At 43.8% G+C, this 12,616-nt stretch overlaps 1 protein-coding gene across 16 annotated transcripts in view; it reads right to left on the bottom strand.

Annotated features, from left to right (window-relative positions):
• Positions 1-12,616, bottom strand: part of MTSS1 (MTSS I-BAR domain containing 1) — a 172,676-nt gene that overhangs the window by 45,293 nt on the left and 114,767 nt on the right. The window contains exon 1 of one of the 16 annotated variants that reach the window (XM_054017467.1): positions 5,604-7,458. The exons of the other annotated variants lie outside the window; for them this stretch is intronic. The gene's annotated coding sequence lies outside the window, so the exon portion shown is untranslated. Of the gene's footprint in view, positions 1-5,603; positions 7,459-12,616 lie in introns of those variants that run through there. 16 annotated transcript variants of the gene reach the window in all.

Below are 12,616 nucleotides of genomic sequence, written 5' to 3'. Positions count from 1 at the left end.
ATGTTCAGAATTAAATTCCTTTAAAGAATGAATTTAAACTTCTTTATGTTCATTATTAAAGTTTTACTAACATTTATAAGTATTAAGGTGCCGTAGTATAGCTAACAATTGTGCAAAAACAATGACTGAAGAAAGCTTGCAGACTTGAATGGGTCTTTACAGTGGAGGCAGATCAATCTTCTCTCGTTAGTACTGCAGTTTCATACAAAAGCTGTTACTGCACATAGAGCCGGGTACCAAAAAGTGGAAAAGTCAGACCCCTTGTCTCCCACAATGAAAAACTATGTCTGCTACTGACAGCATCTTTCTTGTCCCACATGCTCAGTATGGTCTTATTCTTCATTCCCCCCAACAGAGAACTACCAGGCCATTAAAAAACAAGCAAAGAACAGAACTTCTTGTCCTAATGGAAACAGAACTCCTACTGGAGATTTCAAGGAAGGTCTCCTAAGAAATGAGTGCTAAAACTTTCTCCACTGTCATTTATGGAGTAACTTATCATTCAAGATACAGTTAAATGCTGCATTATGCAAGAACTGGGGAAACTTGAACAGGAACACAAGTATTCTAGGGTTTTTAATAGGTTAATATTTATGCTTCCCAAATCCCACACCAGGAGAAAAGGAAGAGCCATTTAAGAACAGAAAATGGGAAATGGGGAACGTGTTTTGTAAAATGGGGAATAAGGGTCAGCTAAAATAAATAAGGGCACTAATAAAAACTTTCAGGTAGTACTATTATAACCCAAGTAGCAGTAACCAACCAACATAAGTATGCACATTCAACACACAAGGATATACCCACAACAAAATTGTATGAAACAAAGTCTACATATTATTTCTGTTTATTAATAATAATAAAGCACATTTGCAGATTTTCAAAGTATTTACTATTAATTGCAACAAGCTCTTTCAGAGGTATGAAAAAACTGGGTTTTTCCAGAAAACAATACTAGTTTTGAGATGGAGGGACTGTTTTTTGTTTTCTTTTTTAAACAATGCCCCCCCCCCAATCTTTTGAATTTCCATATTCTTTGGAAGTATTTCTAGAATCACAGTATATATTTAAAAGGTTTTTTTTTTAAATACCATAAACATTAGGTGTAAATTTCAATCTATGAATTAAAATTATCCTAAAAAGTTAAAAAAAGGGAAGGGAAGTGATGAGCACATCCAAGTTTTTGTATGCCTATTCGGAAACAAAGGGTACGTCTATACTTACACGCTGGTTCGGCGGCAAGCAATCGATCTTCTGGGATCGATTTATCGCGTCTTGTCTAGACGCGATAAACTGATCCCAGAAGTGCTCGCCGTTGACGCCAGTAATCCTGCTCCGCGAGAGGAGTAGGCGGAGTCGACGGGGGAGCCTGCCTGCCACGTGTGGACCCGCAGTAAGTACCTTTAAGTTCGAACCAAGATACTTCGACTTCAGCTACGCTATTCACGTAGCTGAAATTGCGTATCTTAGTTCGAACTGGGGGCTTAGTGTGGACCAGCCCATAGTCTAGAATGGTTATAGAAGCCTAGAAGGGAAGAAGAATGGGTAGTGTCAATGGTGACAAGGAGAAGCCGGACCAGCACATGAAATTAAATGTCAGTGAATATTAAAGAGAAGAGACTGGGAGAAGTTGTCAATGGTTATCACGAGACTTAGTTTGTTAAAATCTCGCTGGGAGTGGGTAGGGCATCTGATAATATGATTGTGACGGGGCGGACCTGGCTCTGAGGGTCCCTGCTGGAGGCCTTGCAGCCCTGCCACACCCCGCCCCAGAAAAGAGCAGTGGAGAGGGTCCTCCAAGTTGCCTAGAGTGGCTGTATGGGACACAGTCAATCAGAAAGGGGCTCCAGGGAGCAGCCAATCAGGACCCAGCAGGGTAGTATAAGAAATGTTGCAGGGCCAGAGTGAGATCAGTTCCTTGCTAGAGCTGGAGGAGAGTGGGCCATGTGCTTGGCTAGCTGAGGGAGCTACAGGACCTAGGACAGAGCAGTGCTGGCAGAGGCTGGGGGGGAACATGAAGGAGCCGGGCTGGCTGGTGGGACTCATCCAGGACAAGGCCCTGAGGTCAGGGTGAAGAATGTTCTCGGGCCATGGGCAAGTGGCCCAGGGAACTGTAGCACTGACACAGTTTATTTAAAAGGATGTGGCGGATGGCTACTATCTATAGGGTCCCTGGACTGGGACCCAGAGTAGAGGGCGGGGCCAAGTCAGCCCCACCAGCCACTGGGAAAGTGGCCTGGACTTTGATGCACCCCAGAAGAGGAACTGAACTCTTTTAGTGGCCCATATGAAGAGCTGAGGCCAGAAAGGCCCAGAGGGAGCAAAGACATTGCCTCCAGGGAGGGAGCTCTGGGGCACTGCTCCATACCAGAGGAGGGACAATTTGAGAGAGGCCAGAAGGGGCTGAAAGGCAGTTTGAACCAGGGTACTACAATAGGCCCTGCTGGACTGATTGAGGAGTGAGCCCAGAGATAGGGCTGCAGATAAAGGGACCTGGGATGGGCCCCCTGTTGGATTTATATCCCGGATGGGGGTTTGATTTATCTCACATACAGACTGAGTGTGACTTGGCCGGAGGGCTGGATCGCTGAAAACTCACCACAGAGCAGAGAGAAAGTGCAGACACACACACTCTGCCAAGGGGGCGCTTGCGAAAGGTGAGTGCACCCCTTTACAATGATGCTGTATAATGTCAGTTAGCTTAATCTTATTTTTCTCTGTTCACAGTGTTGAATTCACCAAGCAATTTCTCATTCTAAATGGTAAATGTGAAACTTGATGATCAGTACCGCAAAATGAGTGGTTAATGTTTAAGTCATTTCCAAACAGCACACGAATGTATCTGACTCAGCTCGTCTAAAACCAAAGGAAGTGTTAGGAAACAAGTGACTGTCAAAAGTTGCTAAGTAACAAAAGACGATTCATGCTCATGTACTAACACACAAAGAATTGGTTTCTTCAAAACCTTCAAGATCAAATGTGCTACTGAATGTAAATGTATGCCTAAATGGAAGAGCAGAGGGACACTGAGTCTGATGATCCCAGAAACAAGACATTTGCAGTGCCACCATTAGTATCAAAAATATAGCTGCAAAGATTATTTAAGTCCCAGATCCAGACCTTTCAGTAGCTCATCATCATCATCATCTTCATTCCAGGGTAACAATGCTATGGAACCATTAAAAAAACCAAAACAGTTGCATATAGCAACTTGCCATAAACAATTACAGTGCTGTTTGATGCAGACTGTGGTGATCTTTGTAGTATTCCTCAAAGCCTTCTCATTTGCAGGCTGCTGCCATCTCAACACAGCAGGCAGCTAATGGATACACAGTCAATCAGTCCATAGAGGGGTGCAGGTGGCAAGCATGCACTGAAAAAGCTGTTCTGTATGAGCAGGCTTCTGCTGCAGCAAAAAACAAAAACAAACCTGGGGTTCATTCAAAGCATACTGCGACAACAAAGTCACTCTGCATTTCAAATTCCCATTTAAAAGCTAATGTTGTTGAAGTATAATTAAGTGTAGAAGACTGAACTGCTGGAAGAGACAATTGGATTTTTAATCTTGACACGCTTTTGATCAGAAAAGCCAGAAAACCACGTAAATATGTCTGTAAATACCTATCCAAGTGAGAAGGCACGCTGGGTTTATAGGTTTCAGAGTGGTAGCCGTGTTAGTCTGTATCAGCAAAAAGAACGAGGAATACTTCTGGCACCTTAGAAACTAACACATTTATTTGGACATAAGCTTTCGTAGGCTAAAACCCACGTCATCAGATGCATGGAGTAGAAAATACACACACACACACACACACACACACACACACACCCCATGAAAAGACGGGAGGTTGCCATACCAAATCTAACGAGACTAATCAATTAAGGTGGGCTATTAACAGCAGGAGAAAAAAAATTTTGTAGTGATAATCAGGATGGCCCATTTCAAACAGTTTTCAAGAAGGTGTGAGTAACAGTAGGGGGAAAATTAGCATGGGGAAATAGTTTTTCGTTTGTGTAATGACCCATCCACTTCCAGTCTTTATTCAAGCCTAATTTAATGGTGTCCAGTTTGCAAATTAATTCCAATTCTGCAGTTTCTCGATGGAGTCTGTTTTTGACATTTTTTGTTGAAGAATTGCGACTTTTAGGTCTGTTATTGAGTGTCCAGGGAGGTTGAAGTGTTCTCCGACTGGTTTTTGAATGTTACAATTCTTGACATCTGATTTATATCCATTTATTCTTTTGTATAGAGACTGTCCAGTTTGGCCAATGTACATGGCAGAGGGGCATTGCTGGCACATGATGGCATATATCACATTGGTAGATGTGCAGGTGAACGAGCCCCTGATGGTGTGGCTGATGTGATTAGGTCCTATGATGGTGTCCCTTGAATAGATATGTGGACAGAGTTGGCAACGGGCTTTATTGCAAGGATAGGTTCCTGGGTTAGTGTTTTTGTTGTGTGGTTGCTGGTGAGTATTTGCTTCAGGTTGGGGGGCTGTCTGTAAGCGAGGACTGGCCTATCTCCCAAGATCTGTGAGAGTGAGGGATCGTCCTTCAGGATAGGTTGTAGATCTTTGATTATGCGCTGGAGAGGTTTTAGTTGGGGGCTGAAGGTGACAGCTAGTGGCGTTCTGTTACTTTCTTTGTTGGGCCTGTCCTGTAGTAGGTGACTTCTGGGTACTCTTCGGCTCTGTCAATCTGTTTCTTCACTTCACCAGGTGGATAATGTAGTTTTAAGAACCTCAGCCGTGCAGAACACAACGCCATCCACAGCCTCAGGAACTCTGACATCAAAATCAAAATGGCTGACAAAGGAGGTGCTGTTGTCATCATGAATAGGTTGGAATATGAACAAGAGTCAGCTAGGCAGCTCTCTAACACCACATTCTACAGGGCATTACCCTCTGATCCCACTGAGGGTTACCAAAAGAAACTACACCATCTGCTCAAGATGCTTAAAGATACTGGGATCGGCTGGTAGGACACTGCCCACATAGACTAGCACCAGGCAAAAGAACGTCTCTTCAAGTCCTAGGGTCTTAGTAGAGCTGATCCAAAATTTTTGAATCTTCAGAATTGCTGAAGCTTGCTGTTGGTTTTGTTTTTGTTTTTAAACTAGCGTTAATTTTTAGCTTCCTCCAGAGGGTCACCACAGATGGGAAGGCAGTCCCATCCTTTGGTTCAGCATTACAGTAACTTAGTGTCTTGCCCATAGAATGAGATATTAACGAACCATTTGGTTTGTTACAGAATTATGAAAGTTCACATGGCAATAAGTACTTCAGCCACTAACTAATCCACCAGGCAAACCCTCAGCATTATACATGGGAGTTTAGCCTCACAACAACATGAATGGAATGTGGGAGAAAGTTCGTGTATTAAATATACAGTACAATTGGTGCAGTCTAGTGCTTAAGAGCACAAAGCAGGATTTTAAAATCCATATGGGAAAGTAGTTTCATATTTAAAATAAAAGTTTTAATGCAAGTATGCATGGACCCTGAAAAGTGAAGTCTACCTACAGTCAAGCATAGGCAGCTGCAGTGAAAACTTTCCAGCACGAACTCATACACTTTCCCCAACCATGACCCAGAGGGACCCACCTCTAAAAAGTGAGATGATCGTCTAATCTCTGTGCCTGTTCACTTCTTACCCACCAAGACTCTCTACGAGTGGCCAATTGCAAAGGGAAAACCTATTTGCTGAAGAACAGAATGTTGTCAGTTTGTTTCCCAGAAGCAAACAGAGCACCAGCGTTCAGCTGCTACCAAACCCAACTGGATAGAGCCAGACAAAAGGCTTTGCACTGCAGTACCATCCACTCCCATGCATTCCTGTAGCCTAGAAATTGAACCAATTTAAACTCCATTTTGTTTAAAAGCTGACACTTTGCCTAAAGTCCCAGGACGCTTCTATGACACTTACAGTCCCCTGAAGAGAAGAGATTATAATGGCATATTTGGCAGTTTCCTAGTAAAAGAGATGATAAAGTGTTAGAAGACCTGAGTTCCACACCCTGCTCTATGACTCCTTGGGCAAATTACCTAACTACCATGTCTCAGTTTCTCTACCTATAAAATGTGAGTAAAATGTATGTACCGTACAGGGGGCATTATAATGATTCATTAACATCCCTAAAATTCTCTGACCCTGTCTAAAGCAATATTCTACATGTGGAGAATGGCATTACTGCTATACAATGGAACCTTTCATCAGTATTTTTTTTTTAAAAACTGTCAAATTTTATCAAATTAAAAAAACGGGGTAAAAAAAAATAAACCAAAGATTCTGTGTTCTCAGAAATAAAATGCATTATTCACAACACACACATGCGTCCCAAAACCAAGCCTAAGACGACCAAAAACCTCTTCATTATAAACTAATTAAATGAAATGCTGTGTAATACTGCTACAAGGAGACCACTGTAAAGGCTTAAATGGTTCTATTTCCGTGCCCATTTGTTATTCAACACCACAGAGGAATAAAAAGGAGTAGGGGATGGGGGGCAGGGGGAGAGACAGACTAAATTGCTTTATTAGAATCATTCTGTTCTACTTAATGATCATACATCAATGAAATGATTATTTGATGAAACGTGCAGCTGTATAACTACAAGGCCTTCTGTATACTCAAAGCAGTCGGCTACAATCAGCTTCTTATCTCTTCTAGCCTTTAACTTCATTGTTGAGCAGGGTACAGAAGGTTAGCATGACAACTGTCTTTCAGGAAGTAACTTTAAGACTCCACTTAAGTGATTCCTTTTTATCTTCAAGGGCGAAGTCCAATTATGTCAGACACCCTTCTCCTTCCAAAAGGGAAGGGAGACCATGAAAAGGGGACATAATATTTTACAATTTCAAAGTTATCAAGATGCTTTCATCTCAAAGCATAGATTAAAGAAGCAGCTGACTATAGGCTCAATTATTAAATACATTAAATACCAAGGCTGTGACAAGCTGACAAGCAGTAGGACATTCTCAGTTTATCACTCAACCCTTATCTAAACTCAAGCAGTTAACATAGAAGGCAGTTTCCTTTATGGGTTACAAGCCACAGGCCCTGATCCCGCAAGCTGTTCATGTGGGGGGACACTTGTGCCCACATGCAGGCCCATGAAAGTAAAGGATGGATTGATGGATCAGTGCCTCAGAGACTTGCCCTATTGGGATTTCTTGGGCTATGTGGAGCCTAGCATGGCTGCAACCCTGTTTGCATGAAAACCAAACACTGTTACAAACTTGTTTAAAACCATGCTATAAACTACCTTTTGGGGGAGGAAGGAGCTTTTGTTTATAGCATTATTTAGGTTAGCACAGGTCTTCCCCCCGAAAAGAATTGTTGGCAAAACAATTGAGTGTTGGGCAACTCCTAGCTGAACTGCACTTGGCAAACATTTCTAAACATTGTTTGCGCAAGGTGATAAAAAACTAAGCAATTTTCTGAGGTACTTAATTTTTAAAGTTTTCATTAACTTTTTTAAAAATTAGACCTCTTTGAAACAAGTGTGATTTTGCAACTGTTATACGGTCTAAACTCCCTCTTAACTATTTTCATTTAAATAATAATAAAAAAAAAAAAAAAAAACACTCCACAATTGTGACAAGCCAAAGTCATGCACTACATAGCCATGCAATTGGCAACACAGAATAGATGAAGTGTAATATTCAGTACTACAGCCTATTTGAAAAGTACAGGATAATGTTTTTAAATGGGCTTGATATGAACAGGACTGAAAATTTGCCCAGGCTATAGGATTCTGTTCCCAACTTGGCTGAGAAAGATGTATGCAAAATAGCTATTTTCTCTGTAACTAAGGATGCCAAAGTCTTTGCAAATACAAATCAGAGGAAAACTGCCTCAGAGATGCAGATTCTTGTTGAAGGAAAAGCTGCATCTGTGCTATTTGTGTCAATGGTGCTAAGGCTTTGTTTAAAATGGAAAGGATCTAGCTATACATGTATAGTTATACCAGCAAACCCTCTAGTGGCGATGCAGCTTATACTAGCAAAAGGGCTTCTTTTTGACAGTATAGCTTATATCAGTTCCCCTGAATAAAATAAAGTATACGGACATAAGTGCTTGCACCATATGGCTTTTGCCAATATAGTTCTGTCAGTCAGGGGTGAGATATTTCATACTCCTTACCAACGTATCTGTACTGGCAAAACTTTTAACATGTGGACCAGACCTGGTAATTAATGAATGTAAATGATGGAGCTCAGTAAGATACAGAGGCGCAGACTATTCCTGAAGAGCAACAAAACTCTGCCCTCTGAGGATCTCCAAACAAGGTTTGGGAATTTAAAAACAAAACCCACAAAAACAAAATAAAACCCCTCAATCTGAGAAAACACGAAAATGGTTTCAGTCCAAATCCATTAGTTAATATCTGTATTCAAAATGTTCCTGTCAGGACTGAGATCCCCACTTTGAACTTTAGGGTACAAATGTAGGGGCCTGCATAAAAACTTCTAAGCTTAATTACCAGCTTAGCTCTGGTTCGGCTGCCACCATTTTCAATGGATTCCCTCCCTGGGAAACCTTGAAAAACCTTCACCAAATCCCTGGTGAAAACAAATCCAACCCCTTGGATTTAAAACAAGGGGAAATTAACCATTCCCCTCCTTCCTCCCACCAACTCCTGGTGAATCAAGATCCAAAACCCCTTTGGATCTAAAACAAAGAAAAAATCAATCAGGTTCTTAAAAAGAAGGTTTTTAATTAAAGAAAAAGATAAAAATCATCTCTGTAAAATCAGTATGGAAATTAACCTTACAGGGTAATCAAACTTAAAGAGCTCAGAGGACTCCCCTCTAGTCTCAGGTTCAAAGTACAGCAAACAAAGATAAACACTCTAGTAAAAGGTACATTTACAAGTTGAGAAAACAAAGGAAAACTAACACGCCTTGCCTGGCTATTTACTTACAAGTTTGAAATAGGAGAGACTTGCTTAGAAAGATGTGGAGAACCTGGATTGATGTCTGGTCCCTCTCAGTCCCGGAGAACGAACACACTCCCAAACAAAGAACACAAACAAAAGCCTTCCCCCCCCAAGATTTGAAAGTATCTTGTCCCCTTATTGGTCCTTTAGGTCAGATGCCAGCCAGGTTACCTGAGCTTCTTAACCCTTTACAGGGAAAAGGATTTTGGAGTCTCTGGCCAGGAGGGATTTATAGTACTGTACACAGGACAGCTATTACCCTTCCCTTTATAGTTATGACACGCCCCCCAAATCACAGATAGTGTTGGATGTTCGGTTCCACACTGGCTGTGATTTCTTCCTGGAGTTCTAGGAGAAAACAGAGTTAATAAGACACATGTACCTTTAGACATACTACTGATTATATAAAAACTAACAATATGTTTCATTCCAAAAACAATTGTTAACCAGTTAACTCTGGGAAACTTTCCCGGGAGAGTGCATCAGCCACTTTGTTAGAAGCTCCCGAAATGTGTTGTATTTCAAAATCAAAATCTTGGAGAGCTAAACTCCACCGAAGAAGTTTTTTGTTATTTCCCTTGGCGGTATGAAGCCACTGTAGCGCAGCATGGTCTGTTTGTAGTTGGAAACGCCGTCCCCAAACATATGGGCGTAGCTTTTCCAGCGCGTACACAATGGCGTAGCATTCCTTTTCGCTGATTGACCAATGGCTTTCCCTCTCAGACAGTTTTTTACTGAGAAAGACGACAGGATGGAATTCTTGATCCGGTCCTTCCTGCATTAAAACTGCTCCCACGCCTCGCTCGGACGCATCTGTGGTTACTAGGAACAGTTTGTCAAAGTCTGGAGCCCTTAGCACAGGGTCAGACATGAGTGTTGCCTTAAGCTGGTTAAAGGCCTTTTGACACTCATCAGTCCACTGAACTGCATTTGGCTGGTTCTTTCTGGTTAGGTCTGTCAGCGGGGCGGCGATTTGGCTGTAGTGGGGTACAAATCGCCTATAATATCCAGCCAAGCCTAAGAAGGATTGGACCTGTTTCTTAGACTTTGGAACCGGCCACTTTTGGATAGCATCCACTTTGGCCTGTATGGGATTTATAGTTCCTTGACCCACCTGGTGCCCCAGGTAAGTCACTCTGTTTTGGCCTATTTGACACTTTTTAGCCTTAACAGTTAGCCCTGCCTGCTGGATGCGCTCGAAAACTTTTTCCAGGTGCTCCATGTGCTCTGCCCATGAATCAGAAAAAATGGCCACATCGTCGAGGTAGGCAACTGCAGATTCTCCCAATCCTGCTAGGAGACCATCTACAAGTCTTTGGAAGGTGGCGGGTGCATTTCGCAACCCGAAAGGGAGTACATTGAATTCATACATCCCTGCCTGGGTGACGAAGGCTGACCTTTCCTTAGCGGGTTCATCTAGTGGTACTTGCCAGTACCCCTTGGTTAAGTCCAAAGTAGAGATGAATTGGGCATGTCCCAATTTCTCCAATAGCTCATCTGTGCGTGGCATTGGATAGTTGTCAGGACGAGTTACAGCATTTAGCTTACGGTAGTCCACGCAAAAGCGTATTTCCCCATCTGGTTTGGGAACTAGAACCACTGGAGATGCCCATGCACTCTTAGAGGGGCGGATTATACCCATCTGTAGCATGTCCTGGATCTCCCTTTGTATAGCAGCTTTGGCATGAGGTGACTCCCGGTAGGGTGGGGTTCTAATAGGGTGAGCATTACCTGTGTCAATGGAGTGGTATGCCCGTTCGGTCCATCCTGGAGTGGCTGAGAAAATTGGTGCAAAGCTTGTGCACAGCTCCTTGATCTGCTGTCGCTGCAGACGTCCAAGGGTCATGGAGAGGTTCACCTCTTCCACGCCACCATCCTTTTTTCCTTCGTAGTAGACACCTTCAGGCCACTCCGCGTCATCTGTTTCCTGGGCTGTAAACTGGCAAACGTTTAATTCTCTGGAATAAAAGGGCTTAAGAGAATTAACATGGTATACTTTAGGCTTTATGTTGGAGGTGGGGGAGGCTATGAGATAGTTAACAGCTCCTAGGCGCTCCTGGACCGTGAATGGTCCTTCCCACGACGCTTCCATTTTATGGGCCTGGAGCGCCTTTAAGACCATGACTTGGTCTCCTTCTTTGAAGGACCGTTCTCTGGAATGTTTATCATACCAGGCCTTTTGCTCTTCCTGAGCATCCTTTAGGTTTTCTTTAGCAAGGGCCAAAGAATGTCGGAGGGTGTTTTGTAGGTTGCTTACAAAGTCTAGAATGTTTGTTCCTGGAGAAGGCGTAAACCCCTCCCATTGCTGCTTCACCAACTGTAATGGCCCCTTAACCTCACGGCCATACACAAGTTCAATTGGTGAAAACCCTAAACTGGGATGTGGTACAGCCCTGTAGGCAAAAAGCAACTGCTGCAACACGAGGTCCCAATCATTGGAGTGTTCATTTACAAATTTACGTATCATGGCCCCCAAAGTTCCATTAAACCTCTCCACCAGGCCATTGGTTTCATGGTGGTAAGGGGTGGCAACCAAGTGATTCACCCCATGAGCTTCCCACAGGTTTTCCATGGTTCCTGCCAGGAAGTTAGTTCCCGAATCTGTAAGGATGTCGGAGGGCCAACCTACCCTGGCAAAAATGTCTGTTAATGCCTGGCACACACTTTTAGCCCTGGTGTTGCTTAAGGGTACTGCTTCCGGCCATCGGGTAGCAAAATCCATGAAAGTCAGTACGTACTGCTTTCCTCTGGGTGTCTTCTTTGGGAAAGGACCCAGAATATCCACAGCTACGTGCTGAAATGGGACCTCAATTATGGGTAGTGGCTGGAGAGGGGCTTTAACCTGGTCTTGGGGTTTTCCCACTCGTTGGCACACCTCACAAGACCGGACATAATTAGCAACGTCCTTGCCCATTCCCTCCCAGTGGAAGGACTTCCCCAACCGGTCTTTGGTTCTGTTCACCCCAGAATGGCCACTGGGATGATCATGGGCTAAGCTCAAGAGCTTTACCCGATACTTAGTGGGAACTACCAACTGCCTTTGAGGATGCCAGTCTTCCTGGTGCCCACCAGAAAGAGTCTCCTTGTATAAAAGTCCTTGTTCTACAACAAACCGGGATCGGTTAGAAGAGCTGAGAGGCGGTGGGGTGCTCCGCGCCGCCGCCCAAGCTTTCTGAAGGCTGTCATCTGCTTCCTGCTCGGCCTGGAACTGTTCCCTTGATGCTGGAGACATCAGTTCCTCCTTGGACTGTGGACTGGGGCTTGGTCCCTCTGGAAGTGATGCAGGTGCTGGGGCTGTTTCCATTGACTGTGAACCGCTGTCCGCTGGTGCACTATGTGGTAACTCAGGCTCTGGCTGAGCCTCTTGGGTAGGGTTATCTGCTGCTTCTGCCAGTTCAGGCTCGCTGGTGCCCTCTGGCGTTGGAGTTGTAGACGGGTTTGCAAGCGCTGGACTCAGGGCTGGCAATGGTTCTGGTGCTGGTTGCGTTGCCAGTTCCGGTTCTGGGACTGGCTTTGGCTGGGTCTCTGGGATTGGATCCACTACGGCTGTTGCAGTCGTTGGCAGGGGATCCAGTTCCACCACCTTTGTCTGGGTCTCCGGTAACACAGACGGGGCCCTGGTGGACGGCTCAGGAACAGGGATGGGGGTGAAAGCTTGCTTAGCCTGACTGCGGG

This window comes from Malaclemys terrapin, chromosome 2, assembly GCF_027887155.1.
Source record: "Malaclemys terrapin pileata isolate rMalTer1 chromosome 2, rMalTer1.hap1, whole genome shotgun sequence".
In the NCBI taxonomy this organism is placed as follows: domain Eukaryota; kingdom Metazoa; phylum Chordata; order Testudines; family Emydidae; genus Malaclemys; species Malaclemys terrapin.
Note: the sequence above shows the minus strand (reverse complement) of the source record. Positions and strands in the feature narration are given on the sequence as shown.